The following is an 18,720-nucleotide window of genomic DNA, read 5'->3' on the forward strand; positions in this document are numbered from 1 at the left end:
TGCTTTAATAAATTTCTTTTCTCGCTTTATTTATTTATTTTTATTACAGGTTGTTTGAAAATGGGTAAAAAGGGAAAAATACAAGCTTCTAGACAAACAAATTAGGATATTAAAATGAAAATGGAAGTCGTGGAGGTCCCAAGGATTGAAGATAACAATTTCAATCCATCACTCATTTTGGATACTACCTTTAGAACTCAATATGCCGGTAGTGCTCATGGGCATACATTTTTAATTTCTTTGACGAAAAGAAGTGGGTAGAATCGGAAATTTTAGATGATTATTATTGTTTTGAATTTCAAGATATTAGGAGAATTGAATTACATATAACTGTAGCTAGACCAAACATCTTTCCCTATTATGACATAATAAGATGGATTTTAATGCATGCTCACATTTCGACCTGTTGTATTTTTTATCGTTATCAGAATGTGATTGCCTCTTGGAAGCTTGAAGTCCTAAATGATATTTATAAGTTAAATCCTCCATAAATTCTTTTGAACAAAGAGATTTTAGATGAATCTAGTGATACTGTTTTGAAGAAGTAAAACAAGGATTATAACTTAGTTATTAAAGGATGGCTACATGATTATGAAAATTGTAAATTGAAAATAGGGAAGGATTACCCAATAGAAAACTTCAAACCCCCTTTTAAGTATATAGTCAAGATGCTTTCCCGACTATATGGAGACACTAATTCAGAGCATTGCAAGCTTGAATGGGTTCCTCTTATTCATGACATTCATAAAAAATAAAAAAAAATCAACTGGGTAGATATTTTGTCTCAAAATATATCATAAGCAATTAAAACTGCCATAGCTTCTCTTCTCGAATTTGAATAGTGTTTTTGTATGTTTGCCTATCTTATGGACATTTTCATGGTTTCAATTCCATTTCCTTTAATGGAATTAATTATTATTTTAATCATCAACATACCATACAAGATTATAATGATTTTTTTATGGGAGAATCATTTTAAACAACACTTCAATCATATTTTCAACAATATCATGATTCATTTTCATGAAGTTTTATTTGTAATAACTCCCCCTAGGATTAGTAAATATTTTCAAGAATTTCTATTTGAAATGGAAGATTTGTTTGTTGAACATAATTTTTTTTTTATTAGGCTTTTTAGAAGTGAGGTTGGACCTCATGTGCTACCAAGATATATTTTGGATAGGCTTACTGTTAGAGAAATAACCAATCAAACAACACCATCTTGAGGCCAGGATGTTGCATAAAATGCAAAAGAAAGTATGGCCCAACTTTCCTATTAAAGTTGGTCAAATCGTACTGAGGGATAGAGGATATGCCATTGTTGAAGCTGAGCAAATGGAAAAAAATTGGCTGCATTCCTTGCCCCACTTTAGATATGACCCTAAGAATATTATCATCAATCATTATAAATCAATTGCTTTGTCAAAAGTTTTTCAGCATCAACAACCTTTATATGATTATGTTTTCATTCACGCTGACAACTTTGAACAAGTGGTCGAGAGAGAAACATTCATGGATGCTAAAGAGAAGGTGAAGGTCCAGAAGTTCATAGAAGTTACATATGGTTTTTATTATAAATAAAGAAGTCTCAATATGTCTGTTCTTATAGAGAAATTAAAATTATCTGAAAATTTAATATTCTGATTTACTTTTATTCGTAAATAAACTTCTTCTACATTTACATAGAGAATGTTCAGGTATCAAAAGCCCCAGTTACATTTTGTTTCTTCATTATCATCTTATTATGTTTCATCTGGAGTTAACAAAAAAAGGAAAAGAGAGAAGTGCACAAAAGCAAGCTGGAAAATCTCAGATTCCAAAAAAAGAATCAATCAAGAAAAAGACAATCATATGACAGAGAAAAAGGTGATTGATGTTGAGTCACCCGACCAACTAGATCAACAAGAAACTTCTATAGGCATGGATATTTTAGGAACAAAGATAATTCAAAAGTCAAGTGAAGTTCAAGAAACGATTCAGTCAATTGTTCCAGATGTTGACAAAGAAATCCAGAGAAGTACACTGGAAACCACCCCAAAAGTTTAGGAAAAAGATAAGAAGATAGTTCAAAAAGCTTTAGAGGCACATATATCCTTAATGCAACGTTCAAAAAATTCGTCTCCAAGAATCACACTATCTCCTATTTATACAAATATCCCAATTCATTCTTCCATATCTAGACCATTATCTTAGGTGGAACCAACCAAATGAAATATTCCCTTCCCTGAGTGAGTATTATTTCAAATCACAAACCAAATCAGTGGTGGAGAGAACAAAGAAAATGAAACATGACGATACTACCGAGATTACAAAATTGAGTTGGCAAGCTTCAAGAGACCATCATGAAAAATCCAAAGAGTCAAATTGAGTACTAAGAGCCTTCATGAATTACATTCGACATTAAGTTGACAATCTTTCTGATCAGTATGCTAAACATTTGGGAAAAATTAAAGAACTTGAAACAAATCTAGAAAGAAACAAATATTTTAATGAAGAATAATGGTGGAGACATTCCACAATATTCCGACAAAGTTTTTCTATTACTCTTCAACACATAGAGCAAAAGAAAAATTCCGATAAATCAGAATTAGAACAATCGTGGCAGACAAAGTTGAATGATTTAACCAATCAACATGCTTAAGAAATTGAAGATTTGAAAATAGCTCAAGAAAATCAAATTTCAGCTTTCAATATTAGGTTTGAATCCTTAGAGCAACAATTAAAACAAACCCAAGAATTTGTTTAAGTGTTATTTTCTTGAACGAACAAGCTTTGCATATAAATTAGAGGTTAAAGAAGGTTCAAGTGAAGCTTTATAAGTAGATGGAAAAAATTTACAGATTTTTCATGGAGCTATTATCCCTTACAAACATAATTGAATCAACAATGGAGGAAGATAAAATGATAAATAATCAATTTGGGTATATTTCTGACTGGGAAAAGAAATTTAGTCCTTAAAATATTATGAAATTCTCAAAGAAAGATAAAAATCTTGTGATTGCTTCATTAAACTAAAGGGATTCCAATTGTAAATAAATTAAGGAATGGATTGAAGATGCAATTAAGATTTGTGACTCTGTTTGGGATTCAAGATTGGATAAAGCATATGAATTCAATATGCCTCATCCAAAACCTCTTGGGGAAGCAGTTCCATTAACACTTAATAAACAAGAGGTTGAAGATCAAAGGGCATCAGATGAAAAAAAGATAAGAGAGGTTGGTACATGGAATGAACAGAAATTTCAAAGTTTCCTGCAACTTCCTCTTGAACGAATGAAATTAATCTATAAATTTTCAACAAGATATAATTGCAAAAAGAGGTATATTGAAATTTTTTTATCTACTTATCAATTCAATATTGATAATTTTGTGCCCATCTATCTTCAACATATTTGTGAGAAATATCTGGAATGGACTACATATATCCTAAAGAATGCTCCTAGGAAGATGCTAGATGAGTCAACCTTAGCTTCTCAGATCCAAGAGGAAGTTTGAAATTACCTACCCAGTTACAAGGAAGAAGATATTTTGATTAGATAATATTTTTATTTTACTATATTTAGTTGAGAAAATATCTGAAGATTTTCTATCTTTAGTTGAGATCAAATCTTATCTCTTTTACTTTCTTACTTAAACAACCCATTAAACTGGAGTATGTGTTGGAGATTGTTGAAAGCTAAGACTTTGATTTTGTAATCAACTATTTTGTTATTTAAGTTTTGAAGACCATTTCATATTTTGACCAGTTTTTGGAGTTATGAGCTTAGTATCCCGTCATCTATTTAATTTTTTAACAGAAACTTATGGTATTCTTCTTTCTCTTTCATTTACCTGCGAAATTATGTAGAATATTAGAATGTGTTATTTGTTATTTCTTTTGAATTAACTTAGCATGGATTATTGTTGAAATTACTTTTTCATATTTATAATCTTTTCTTTGTTAATCAACATTAATTTTTGATATTCAAAATATAGTTGTATGAGTTTCTCTCATTTTTCTATATCGTTTTATTCATGTTATTTAATTTTAGTAAATTGCATGCAGTAAAATATAAATCTAAAAAAAAATACAAAGAAATCATTCATAAACTCTTGAAAATAGTCCTAAAAATTATTTTGTGTCGCTGACTGGACCCATATTCCAGTTAAGTTCAAACAATCATAGTATTTTTCTTTAAGTATTATGTTTGAATGAGTCCCAATCCCCCCACCCTCATTGTTGTTAGATCAACCAAGTCAATCCAACACACAACAATTTGTATCTTTTTTTATAGTTAATTGTAAATATTAACTTACGTCATATATTTTCCTTAGTTTAGTTTTAATTTTAGCATTCATTTATTTAGTTTTAGAGTAGAATAGGAAACCGATCCTTTGTTCTGGAGAGTATACAACCAACTCAAATGAATAGGGTTCTAATTGGGACCCTGATTGGGCCAATACTCAGTCGTTGTAGCTGGGAATTCCCCACCCCCACAACCCCCACCCCCACAACCCCTCCCCCCCCACCCCATCAACAATTTTGGCACAAGAAGGAGGGCCACAGATAATGTATGGATGATAAATCTACTGAAATAGGCCCATCAAAGATTTATTTTTATTCTGAATAAAATTCCAACTAATTCAATATTATGTGATGATGTTTTGATTGAAGTTTATACTATAGTTCTTCCCTCATCAATTGCATTGCCATTATAAGAGAAAAAAAAAAACTTTAGCTCAAAATATGGAAGAATCTTTTAATGTTGAAAAATAAATTCTTAAAATAGCTTCAAAACAAGCAGTAAGTCAAGAAAGAACCAAAACAATTTATATTCTAAAAAAACCAACAACTAGTAAAGTTGTTTAGGAGAAGAAAGAAAAAGAAGAAGTTGAATTTGATTCTGTTCAGAAAATCATAAATAGAATTTCTAATGAGATAACTGATTTCAAAGCCATCCTTTTAGAAACTCCTTCAACAAAGAAACCATCAAGACCATTTAGGAGAAATAAACCTCCTAACCCTAATCAAACCAATGTTGAGGTGTTTAATATTAATGATTATGCACAAGATAATTTCGATGGAGCACATAATGATAATCATTCTGAGAAAACATGTGCAAATTTTTAAAATATGTTTAAAGTTTTTGTAGATAATGGAGAAACAGAGAAACCACAAGAAGAAAAGAAAGAAGAATTTGTATTTAGCATGTTAATGTGTCATGGGATGTCTCACAAGGAGGATTAATTGATAGTGAATTAGTTGAAGATGAAGAAGAAGTCAATGTTGTCTAGATTAGGAGCATAATTCAAAATCAATCTTCCTCCCTAGATTTTACCGATTCTCCTTGCCCTTCTAAAAAGACACAAACTTATGATAAAGCTACTACTACATCTAGTGTCGCTCCTCAAATCGAACACATTGAGTATGATTTGGTGGAAGACATGACGAAAACAGGGTAAATATTTCCCTGTTTGAGTTATTAAAATTAACTTAGCAAAAGAATAAGTTTTTTAAAGCCTTAGGAAATGATCCATCTCAAACTCAAACTTTTAATTCAAATAATACTCAAAAATCCCTTCAAAAAGGATACCCAATACAAATGCAGTTCTCATCAGAGATAGATCATCTTCTAAAACTCCTCCTTTTCTCTTGACCTTTGAGATTTGTAATTGAATTGTACACAATTGCTTAGTTTATTTAGGGGCCTCATCAAATATTATGCCTTTGTCAGTGGCTGAAAAATTAATTGTGCTCCCATACAGTCTTCTACTCAGATTGTATAACTAGATAGGTCAAGTGTTAAAGTTCTCAGGGAGATAAAAGATGTACTTATAAGACTTGCTTCTAATCCTATTTTTTTTTAGATTATTGATATAATTGTTACAAACATTCCAGAATTGTATGGTTTGTTACTTAACAGAGATTGGTATGAAAAACTTAAAGGATATTTCTCTATTGATTGGTCACATATTTGGTGTCCATCAAATCATATACCTAATAAGATCAAAGTAGAAAGAGAGAAACACATGAAACATACTATAACTAATCTTGAAAAACCTAATGAACTTGTTATTTTTTTCTCAAGATTCATTAGGAAATTATTCTTTTGATACCATTTTGGGTAATTATGCAACTACAAAATCTTTTATTCTAGAATCAAAAGTTGAAAGTCTAAATTTCCTCACATTTCCCTTCTTAGAATCAAAGAAAATTTCATACTCTTCTTCTTCTATTTTGGATAATGATGTAAATATTGATTTTTGGACTTTGTACTTTGATGGTTCCAAATCAACAGAAGGCACTTATATCAGTTGTGTTTTATTGGATCCACAAGGTAATACATTTCTTATTTCATGTAGAATTGACTTTCAACGCACCAATAATGTTGCAGAGTACAAAGCCTTACTTCAAGATATTCATAAAGCTATTGAAATGGAAGTTAAGAAAATTAAGGTCTTATGTGATTCAAAGATAATTGTTAAGTAATACAATAAAAGCATTCATTATCACTATCATTTAAAAAATTACATACAAGAGGTGTGGAATTTATCCCAGAATTTTGATAGTTTTAAGTTAAATTCAATTCCTTGTTCACAAAACAATGATGCTGACCTTTTGGCTAATGTTGCCTCTAGGCTTCTTCCTGTTAATAACTTTTCACCTGAAAATTTCTCTATAGAAATCATTTTTAGGTTATCTATTCCTGAGTACATCTCTAATTGGAGGGTTTTTAATGGTGATGACCAAATAAAACATTTATTAACTATGGAAGATACTTTTAAAGGCTCAATAATAGACGAGGATCAATGTATTTTTCAATTAAATTCATATATTTCAGACGAACTTCAATCACAAAACTTTATCCCAAAAACAATAGTCTGTCTTGAAAATTTGTATGATTTTAAAAATAAGTTCAAAGGAATTACTAATTGTAAGACTAATGATTCCTTGATGCAATATGAAGTTGTAAATTTAGGAGCTTATAAGAATCCACATAATGTTAATTTGGGAACCAATTGTATCCCTCTTGAAAGAAAAAAGTTTATCAAGTTGTTTAAAGAATACAAATACGTTTTTGCATGGATATGTGATGATTTGAAGGTATATGATACCAAGATTATTCAACATGTTATTATAATAAAACAAGATGCTAAACCATTTCAACAAAAACTTAGGAAAATGCATCCTAGATTAAAATTTCAAATCAAATATGAATTAAATAAACTTCGGAAAGCTAGAATCATTTTTCCACTTAGACAATCTCAATTGGTTTCAAATGTAGTTCCAATTCATAAGAAGAACGAGGATATAAGGATTTGCATTGATTTTCGTAATCTTAACAAATCATCAGAAAAGGATAATTACCATGTCCCCCCTATGTAACAAATATTACATGTCATTGCTGGTTCTGAAATGTTCTCATTATTAGATGGATTTTCTAGTTATAACTAGCTTTTGGTTGCACCAGAATATCAAATCAAACAATCTTTCATGCAAAATGGGGCACACATGCTTATCAAAAAATGCCTTTTCATTTAATAAATGCAGGAGCAACATTTTAGAGAGCAATGGATATTGTTTTCAATTGTCTCATTAATAACTTCATGGTTGTGTACCTAGATGATATAACTATTTATTCAAAGAATAGAGAACAACATATTATTTGAGAAAAAAAATGATAAATGTCGCAGATATGGTATATCTCTAAATCCAAAGAATATATATATATATATATATATATATTTTTTTTTGTCACCGAAGGTAAATTGCTTGGATTTATATTTTCTAAAACTAGTATAGTAATAGATCAAGATAGAGTTAAATCTATTCTGCAAATTTCTCTTCCTCACAATAAAAAATCTATGTCGTATTGTCTTAGGAAAATTAATTTTGTTAGGAGATTCATTCCTAGATTTGTAGAGATTGTCAGACCTATGCAATATATGATTAAAAAGGATCACAATTATAAATGGTGTACAATAGAGAAAGATTCTTTTGGAAATATTAAAGAGGCAATTGTTGCTGCTCCAACATTAATTAGTCCTAATTTTGATAAACAAATTCTATTATGTACTTTTGCATCTGATATCCCATATGCAACAGTCCTTACTCAAAATAATGTTGTTAATGTTGAAATACCTATTTCATTCACGAGTAATGGATTTCAAGGGGATGAATTAAATTACCCCGATATAGATAAGTGTTAAATTTGGACAACTAGGTCCAAACTCCATGTTCTGATGCTCATATTAAGAGGCTAATATTTTTGTTGGATTCCTCTTTCTGAGAGGTGTAAAATCCATATAAAAATAGTCTTAATCCGATGAGCAGAACTTATATTTTGAATTTATTATTCTTAATAAATTATATGTGCAAAGGTCAGCCAGTTTTGTAATGTAGGCTCACATGCCCAACAGATGTGTCACACACCCTCATTGATGGATATATATATACAGGAAAAGTTGGAGAGAATTGGATCACAAAAAACAACTCACATCTTCCTCTCTCATCCTAAAAAGTACGAGCTACCTGGAGGACGAATTTCAGCCACACGTGGGAAGGACAAAGAGGATTTTTCTGCTGCTAGGGTTTCTGCTGCTAGGGTTTCGCATAAGTTTGACCAGCGTTGACTTTGGTCAACGCTTGGTCCAAACAAGCTGAAAACTTGTGGGAGGTTCGATTTTTGAAGGCCATACTACCTGGCACAAAAATCGAGGTCAAAGGGTTGACCGTTTTGCTGCTGCGTTGACTTTTAGCTTGCTGCCCCTGCGTTGACTTTTCAGGACAGCGTTGACTTTTGTAGAACTGACTTGGGTTGACTCATCTACTGGTTGGAGGGTTGTTGTGACACATGCTGGGCTGGCTGACCAAAAGAGACTTTGCTGGTTGAAGCATCCTGTTGACCGCCGAAACAAACACATACATTTTTCTTGTTTCTGATTTGTCTTCTGTAAGATCTGCTTATATGTTCTATCTGCATTTTGCTTATCTACTTGTATGATTGCTGTGAGAAAAGTGAAATTGCTCTTAGCATAGAACATCTACAAAACTTTACAATAAGCAAGCATATGTAGTTTATAAATATGTCAAACATTTTAGGCCTTTTCTTTTGAAATCACACACCAAAGTCATAATTCCTCACCATGTTTTGCAAAATTTATTGGTACATAAAGACTTGGGAGAAAAGAGAACAAATTCGATAACTATGCTTCAAGAATATGATCTTGAAATTAAACCATCAAAGGTCATAAGAGGACAAGGTTTGTGCAAATGGTCAGTCAACTCAAAAGGTTATCATTCAGATGGAGAAGAAATTTATCATTGCATAGAAGGTTGGTACAATGAGTTTTAGGAAATCCAAGAACAAATACTCTATGTTCTTGTACCCATTTACACCTGGTATTACAATATTAGCTATTTCTTAACTCATGGAACTACACCTAATCATTTAGCAACTAAACAATAATGAGCTTTGCGATTAAAGTGTGCTAAACATGAAATGATAGATGGTGTTCTTTTTAAGAATAATTATGATGATGTTTTACTAAGTTGCTTAAAGAAATTTGATACTGAAAAAGTATTGATTGAATTACATGATAGACCTGTTGGTGGAAATTTTGGTGGTGAAACCAGTGCACAAAAGATTATGCGAGAAATCTATTATTGAACAACTCTTTTCAACACTCTTATGCATATGCAAGAAAATCTAAAACATGACAAACTACTTTTGGAAAAGAAAAAAACGAATCCTTCCTCTTCAGCCTGTGGAAGTTGAAGGACCTTTTGAACAATGGGGTCTAGACATTATTGGGGAGATTAATCCAAATTCTTCGAAATTACAGTAAGTATATTCTACTACCATTGACTATTTCACCAGATGGAATGAAGCAATCTAATTTAAGAAGGTTAATGATGAAGAAGTGATATATTTTCTCGAAAGTCATAAAATATCCAAGTTTGGTGTTCCTATGTCTTTTGAATTCAATAACGCCTCTTATTGTCCTATCTTAAGATGACTGGATTTTGTTTGGATAAAAGCATTTAAAATTAAGTTTTCTACCAATTACTACCCTTAGGATAATCTATTATTATAATCAAATAATAAAATTTTAATCCAAATATTAAAGAAAACTATCCAAAACGATCAAAGAAACTGGCATAATTAACTATCCAATGCTCTATGGGTTGATAGAGTTACTCCAAAGTGAGCATTGGGTAATTCCCCTTCTTTGTATATGCCAAGGAAGCTATCTTGCCTCCAAATATTTTTCTTCCATCTATGTAATTAGCTCAATCAGTGATTCAAAATTCAATTAGAGATTTGGATGTGATAATATATACATTGGTAAAATTGGAGGAAGAAAGACAAAAAACTAAAGCTAAGTTTCATGAATATCTAAAAATTATAAAAGGTGGTTTGATAAACATTTAGCATCTGATAGGGATTTTTCTTTAGTTATCTGGTGCTTAAGTGGGACAAAAGCCACGAAGAGAAAGGAAAACACTCAAAATTTCAACATCTCTAGCTTGTTCCTTTCCAAATCTCTTCAAAACTTGGCCCTTCCACATATATTCTGCAAATATTGGAAGGCGAGGTTGAAAAGTTGCCTATGAATGGGCAGATTTTGAAGAGATACTTTTCATGAGAAAATCATTTGACCATATGTAAATAACTCACTTTACTAAATGACGTGGGTGTCCTTAAAATTTTTCTTTTTTAAAGTTTTTTTTAGACATTTGTACATAATTTTTTTTTTTTTGGTTGTTGTATAATTTTAACAATGGATACATTTTTTGAGAAATGTATATTTGTTGGTTAAATATTTATTATTCAAATGAATTCAAAGGATAAGGATAAAGTATTATGAAATTATGAGAAATCTATTATGCTTTTTATTACTTTACTTTTGATAAAAACTTTCATTAGTGGGAATGTGCTTGATTGTTTACCTTATGTTATGAGAGTTCCATCACTTTCACATTTAAAATAAACTTAATTTTATCAGTAATGAATAATAAATATAGAGTTAGGATTATTAATACATCAAAATTTTTCTAAATCAAAACAACTCTTGTATCACTTCACTCTTTTGATATCAAAATTTGCTAAAAGCAATATGTTATAAGTTACCACAAAGGATATTAAATGATCAAAGAGTTGAAAACCATTTCAAAAAATGAAATGTGGGAAATAGTGGAAAAACCATTGGAGTATTAAACATACTTTCAGGCAATGAATAAACTCTCCTATGATGTCAAGGTAATCTTCGCCGAGGTACTGAACAAACCTGCTCGCAGTGAAGCAATGCCAAGATTAAGAGAGATGGTGACAAAGTGAAGCAAGTTATTCTAGTAGTATTAAAACCCAAAACTTAATATGAAAAGTTCAGATTTGATTTTAATTTGAAGTTTTAAAGTTAATAAAAGAACCCCATTTTTTGGCTCTTATTGCAAAAGGTTTTCATTTCTTGTCATAATTACTTCTATTTGATTGTTTACCTTATATTTAAAATATCAATCATTTCTAGTTTAATCATAATTTAGAAAAAAATTCTGAAACCTTATTTTTATTTGACTTTTGAATTGTCACTGATAGAGATAATCTTCCACTATGTCGCCATTTCTTGTTAGGTCTACAACAACCCCCCTTTATTTTAAATTTTAAAAATTAGGGTCCCTTCAATTTTCTTTATTTATTATCGTAGTTTTAAAATTCCTCAAAATAATATATTGAAAGCCTTTAAAAAATAAAAATACATTAATAAATGGTTCAGGTGGGAAGTCTAAGGTCATTAGTATTAAATCCTTTTCGAAATTTGTCCTGACCTCCGATTTGTTGAAAACTGTAACTAGGTTCGGTCTTCATAATGTCTTATGTAATCTTGATTTTATGTATTTGCTATAAGGACAAAATAAATTTTATAATTAATATTACTTCGTAGCCTGAGTTTCATGCTCAAGATGATTTTATTTATAGGTCAAACACCCATTGAGTGCTTCTAGGTCTTTGTTAAGGAGTCAAAGAAGTCAAAAAGTCATTATAATATGTAAAAACCCTATTGCGCATGTTGTACCATGTAAAAAGAATTTATTTAGAGTCAAAAGAGTCAAATGTCCTCCTCCAAGACCAAGTCAGTTTGCTAGAAGACAAGCCGGCCTAACATTGACATTCAACCACATTTGGGTTGTTCAAGCATCTCAAGGAAGCCTATATATAAGGAAGAACTCGACCTCATAAAAGGAGTCATCCATCAAGCTTGTTGAAGCACAAGAAAAACCAATGAAGAAGAGGAGAATAAGAAGAAGAAAATATCAAATTTGAAAGGACTATTTTGGGCTACAATCTCCCACACATGCGAAGGAACTAGGGAAAATTCTGCTGCAGCTAGAAGAAGATTGTAGTCATCTTAAGAAGTCAAAATTTGGGATCGTCTGGAGCAATTTTGAAGGCTGAGTTACTAAAGAGAAAATAAGACCCAAAGTGAAGGAGAAAAGAGACATATTCTACCATATTCCAACCACATGTGCGAGCTATGGTTTTTAGAGTTAGGACGAAAATTGTAGTCATAAGTTGCAGGTACGAAACTGAGGTCAAAGGAGAAGTTGCAACAATTGTGAAGCAAGTTTGACTTGGGTTGAATTTGTGAGAAGCAAGTTCATAAAGGCAAAGTTTGAATTGGTCTTGGAGGGGTCATTTTCAAAGGTCCTAGGTCATGGAATTCATCATTTAAAGATTTTGTAAGAATAGAAGAATTCTTGTGGGTTTTCCTCTCAAGAGGAGATGTTTTCACCCCAGCTAGCAACCTATATTTTGTGTCCTATTGTTATTTTGATCTTCATAGTTTGGTATATGTTTGATGGTAAAATATAATAATAAAAGTAAATAATAATCTAACCATTAATTACTTCAAGTTAAGTAAAATAAAATCACAAGCATTTATCAAAGTAAGAGAAATCACCCTAATCTAGTTGCCCATGATTTTTCAACATGGTATCAGAGCTAAGGTGAAAAGAAGAAGAGGTAGCTTGACGATCACTCAATTGAAGAAGGATACATAAGGGCCACACATAAGAGGAGCATCAAGTCAAATCATCAAGGAGAGCCAAGAGCATCAAGAAGGACTAGTATACACATCATCTTGAAGGAAATAACTCTTGAAAGAAGAGGAAGACCTCAAAGACCCTACTTCTCAAGGAAAGAAGGAAAGGAAGACTTAACACATTTTAAGCATCTTGTGAAGTATCCACATTCTACATTCTACATCCCAAAGAAGCACGTAGAAGCACTTCATCATCATCAAAGAGGCATATTAAATTATTAACAACAAAGTAGTAGAAGTCAACATCATCAAGAAGGCATCTAGTTGAAGATATCATCATCAAAGGAGCATTTTCACTTGACAAGTAAGTATTCTATATTTTATGTCTCAATCTACCATGACTTATTTTTGCAAGGATAATAATAAACTTGTTGGGACATCAAATTACCTTGCATGGAAGAAGAGAATAGATTTGATCCTCATAGAAAATGAAGTTAGTGAATATGTCACGAGCTCAATCATCAAACCTCCTAAAGAAAAATCTCGAGCATTATGAAAGTGCATGAAAGGAGAAATATGAGCTCAAAGAATCCTTATTGAGTCAATCAGGATTATCTCATTGCTTATGTAGCAAATTTGAAGACATCGAAAGAGACCTATGAAAAAATGGTGGAATTGTTCTATGTAAGTACTGTAGGAGAAATAATATCGTTAAGAACTGAGCTATACAAGATGAAGGTATCAAAATAAGAATGGGTAGCCTCATACCTTATGAGGGTATATCAATAAGAGATCAACTACAAGAGTTAGAAGAAGTGATGTATGATCGAGAAATGACCACCATTGTTCTCAATGCACTACCTAATGAATGGGGCAACTTTATATCAAATATTTATGGAAAGAAGGAAACTACCTCATTCAATGATATATGGTCATTATTCAAAATTGAAGAAACCATATTGAAGGCAAAGGGTGACGTTGGATCAAGTGAGTAAACTCAAGTATATGCAACTATGACAAGGAAGAAAGGAAAGTCTTGAAAAATATTTCAAAAGAAATTTGACATGTCTAAAAGTCAATGCTATGAATGTAATGAAAATGGGCATTTAAAAAGGAATTGTCCTAAACTCAAGAAGTAAAACAAGAAGAGAAAGGAAAGAAATGAAGCCCATGTCACCGAAGAAGTAGAAGAACTTGAAAAGAAGAAGTCAAATAAGGAAGAAGTGAAAGACCTATATTATGACTAATATAAAATCATATAACTAATTATTTTCAGTTTGTATAAGATATCAATCATGATGGAAAGCATCAAAAGTATGATAGGATGCATTATCACAGAGATTGAGAGGAAATCATCATAGAGGCACGGAAGGATAACTGAAGTAGAACTTTATATGGTTGAAGCAGTAATAGTACATAATAGAAAGGAAGTAGCTCATGGAATCTTCACTGGAAGCATAGAAGGATAACCAAAGTAACAAATTGAATGATTGAAGCAAGCCAACTATCAAGATAGGAAGATAAAAGTTTATCACACCTCATCTTCATTAGAAGGAAGCATTTAAAGAATAAGGATCATCAAGATCCGCCATATAATATTTGTGGAAAATATTCACCTCTACTTAGAAGAATCAAATGTCACATAGGTGGTCTACATTCCACCTTATGTGGGATCCACAATTTAGAAGGATGATGGTATTGATGAGCCTTAGTATTGCAACATGAATGCTGCAACTCCCAAGGCTACCAAATTAAATTATCAACCCGTGGTTCGTACAAAATTAAGAGGTGTCGAAACTATATGTGCAGCATGCAATGTGTCCTTTTTTATTTGATCTGATGCAATGAAGTGAATATCATAAAATAAAAAACTAGCATAATTGCAGAATGTAAAAGTTGCATTGAAAAGGAAACCTAGTCTATGGAATGAAAATAATAGTGCTTGAAATAGAAAACCTAGCTTAACAATAAAGAAAGTAAACTAATATAAAATTCATAAAGGAAAGAGAATGTAATCAATCATTGCATTCCAGAAAGGTTATATCCATTGACAAAGTTCATTGGATACTTCATGTGGCAATCAAGGAAATCATTATTGTGATATCTAATTCATAAACCTGTCCATTAACCCAGATTGTTGAGGTGTGTTGCAGGGGTAAAAAGGAAAGTTTGAAGAGGTCTTTGGTCTTCCTAAATTATGGATTTAGAGACTAGGTGTCATTATTCAAGCCTAAGAGACAAAAACCAAGCTTTCAGAGAAAATCTGGCCAAGTTTACAGTGTTATAGGAGTGCTACAGGAGTGAGATAACTTGTCAAATGCCAAAGTAAATCAAGTGAAAATGTGATGGGAAAAATGTTGTTATAAAGTAGGATTTCTTAATACTCCATTCCATGTGGAATCACTCCAAAATATCCCTGTTAACACGTTATAAAGAATAACAGTATATTACTACTCTAAAAATCAGAAATTCAAGAACTAGTGAGCTAGTTAACCTACCAAATGCCTAACATAATCAAGTACAAATGCTATGGGGTAATTTTTTTTATTAACTTGAATTTTTTTATGACCTAATACAAGGGGAATCAACTCAAATTAATCTCATTAACATGTTCAAAAAAATAACAAAAAATTACTACTATTTTGCTACGAGGGACTTCTAGCAATTCTAGATTTGTGAACTAGTAAACCAATCCAAGTAGCTCAATTATGAATATGAATTTTCAAATATGTTCTACGGATGAATCATGCTTGTGAATCTATAAATAACCTATAAAACAACTCACTTCAATCATTTAATAAAAGAAGCATGAATAGTAAATGCAAAAATAAGAGATGCAAGTGAAGAAGACATTCAAAGGAAAGAAAAAAAATGTACAAGAGGGATCTAAGGCTCTTGGGATGGCCAAGCCCAAGGAAATCAAAGTCCTATGAATGAAACCAAGCTTTAGAAGCTAAAAATGACAACAAACTTCATTATTTGAATCAATCCAAGTACATCCCTGCTAAAAATGAAAGTGGAGCTACTAAATAACAAGGTTTCTTCACAAGAAGACTAAGAAATACATGAAACTAGAGAGAAATTCGAATTGGTACTTATAAAAAGTGATGAGGAAGCATTCTCCTTGAAAGGAGGCTGATTTCCCCTCCAAAACCCTTCAAAAAGTGGATCTAGTTCCCAACACTAGGAATTTGCATTAAATACATGGAACACATTCTTAGATTTTCTCAATGAGTGGAGCTCTAGAATTTGTCAATAATTTCATGATATTTTGTTCCTTTATTATCCAATATTGGTCCATATTGTAGTAGGGATTAAGTCCCTATATTATCTCATTCAAAATTTACTCAATATTCTCTTAATATTCTGCAAAAATAAATAATATTAGGTACATAATATGTATTTATCTATAAACCTTCCTAAAAACATATTAAAGCTAAAAAACATGATTAAATGTAGAAGGAGAGATTTAATATAGCCTTTATGTGCCTAATTAAGGTTAGAAAAACCTTAATTTGTGTCTAATTCCGAGTCCCATTATTCCCCCCTACTGAAACTTTTGCTCATCCTTTGAGAAACCTATTCATCCTCCTTGTTGGGTGTGGAGCCTCATTATCTTCCTGATTCAGAGGTCTTTGTTTCAACCGGATGTAAACCCCTGGAAGATTGTACACCCCTCCACATGGTGGGGACTTGTCCCCCCTGCGAGGGTTTGGGGGCCAGCGGAGGTTTAGGGGCAGCTCCCCTCAAGCTAAAAATAGATGAAAATTTTCCTTGTAGAATATTGTAATTTTGTAGTCAATCTGGGTTGTTCAGTAGGAAGATTATCTTACGGTAGAAGTTATGTTAATTTATAGTTTTTTTACCGTAGAAGGAAACCCTCGGTCTATGTGAGGGAATTGTGTTGTGGTTGGGTATGATTATTATTCTGGGAGAGAGAGAGAGGAGTTTGTGTGAGAGCGATGAGGAAATTACATTGGATCTGTTGTAAGTTATATCTCTTCATTTTGCTTGATAATATAAAAGGAAGGTCTGTTTGTTTCTCCATGGATGTAGTCCAAATTGGGTGAACCACGTATATTTGTGTCTCTCTTGTTTTATGCGTTTCTGTATTTATGTTTATGCAATATTTTATGTATTTCATTGCTCCGTTATTTAATTTCTAAAACTCCTTTCCATGTTGTTCTTCATGTATGCAGGCCTATTTCATTCTCTCTTTGTTGGTACAGGTGTTGCTCCTCTTGCTGCTCTTCTTGCTACTCTTCTATTTGCATTTATTCCCATATCTCAGTTTCCCATGGAACTTCTAATTCAGGTTTAGGCTACTTATTCCTCTCAAGGGATTCTTCAATTGTAATGGTTCGTATTTGTGAGGGAAACACCTTGCTTTTGGTTTATTTTCTTGGTATTCCTTTGGCTATTCTCCTTGCAAAAATAAAGATTTTTTTGGCATCCATTACCTCATTACTAATGTCATTCTCATTGAAGTCAAAACCTCTTACTGCTGATACAAATTCTTGGCCACTTGGATCTTGTAAATTGACTGCAAACTCAAGTGAAATCTTATCATCATATCCCCTTATCCTTTCAAATAATTCCATTTGGTTGCAATTTTGGAGAATGGTAAGCACTTCAAAGAGAGAGAGAGGGAATTATTCTGCCAACCTTAAGAAAATTAACTTTGCTCCCACTATGACCTTCTCGTGCAAGAAAACAACTTTTTATTTAAAGAAATTCAAGCCTACAGGGGTTTACTACAGGATTCTTGTAGCAAGCAAAATGTACTTAACAAGTGTATGAAAATTGGAAGGAGAAGATGCCAATCACCCCTCTTGGGATGGCTTTATTATGCTTGAGGGGGTTTGGAGGAAGGTTCTCGGTGTTTTGGACCCCTTTTTCACCTCTCAACCCGATTATGTAGCACCTCTTGTAGCACTGCTGGTACTCCAGTAGCATTGCTGGTACTCCTATACCACTTTTTTTCTTTCATGTAAAAAATTTGTTCCTTCCTATGGCATATTTGTTTTCACCCTTGCCATTTCCTTTGAATATTTCCTTGCTTCCCAAGGATTTACGACAAAATTTTCCTTCCTATAGCACTCTATTAACTTACTGTTGAAAATTTGTTCTTCTTGTAGTAGTAATGTTCCTTCCTGTAGCGACTCTGTTCTTCCTGTAGCAGTTTTTTTTATTCCTGTAGCACACAACCCAAATCCTATAGAAAATAATCTTTTCATGCCAAGAGGTGGCAGGTCCACCTTTTTTTTTAATTATTTTTTCTTTTTTCTTTACATGCAAAATAAACTCAGAGTGATTTTTGTTCACTGAGTTGGCCCTCACTTACCCCTTCACACTCCTTGTCCTCCATCATGATTAAATGATTACAACCCACTTTCTCAAGTCCTCTTCACTTTTTTCTTGTTCCTCTCCCACACATGCGGGTGTCTCCATTGAAAAACGAAGCTAACTACTAGATAAGGCTGAGGTTTCTATTCTACTAATTTTGCCCATAAAAAAACCTTTTCCTTCATACACTTGCAATGTTTTTCAAGCTAAAATAAGTTCATAGGAAATGTTTAGAGGATTGCATACTTAAGGCTTACCCTTGATATGTTTTTTTAGGTGATATTGAGGCTACTTATATGATTGTTGAAGCTTCCTTTAGTGGTTCTGAATCTACTACCGATGATCCTAAAG

General features: G+C 32.1%; 1 pseudogene; it reads right to left on the bottom strand.

Annotated features, from left to right (window-relative positions):
• Positions 1–17,624, bottom strand: part of LOC149228640 (polyadenylate-binding protein RBP45A-like) — a 53,756-nt pseudogene extending 36,132 nt beyond the window's left edge.
• Between the last annotated feature and the right edge of the window lie 1,096 nt (positions 17,625–18,720).

This window comes from Pinus tabuliformis, chromosome J (assembly GCF_031772625.1).
Source record: "Pinus tabuliformis cultivar Carrire ecotype Pingquan chromosome J, CPIR1, whole genome shotgun sequence".
In the NCBI taxonomy this organism is placed as follows: Eukaryota; Viridiplantae; Streptophyta; class Pinopsida; order Pinales; family Pinaceae; genus Pinus; species Pinus tabuliformis.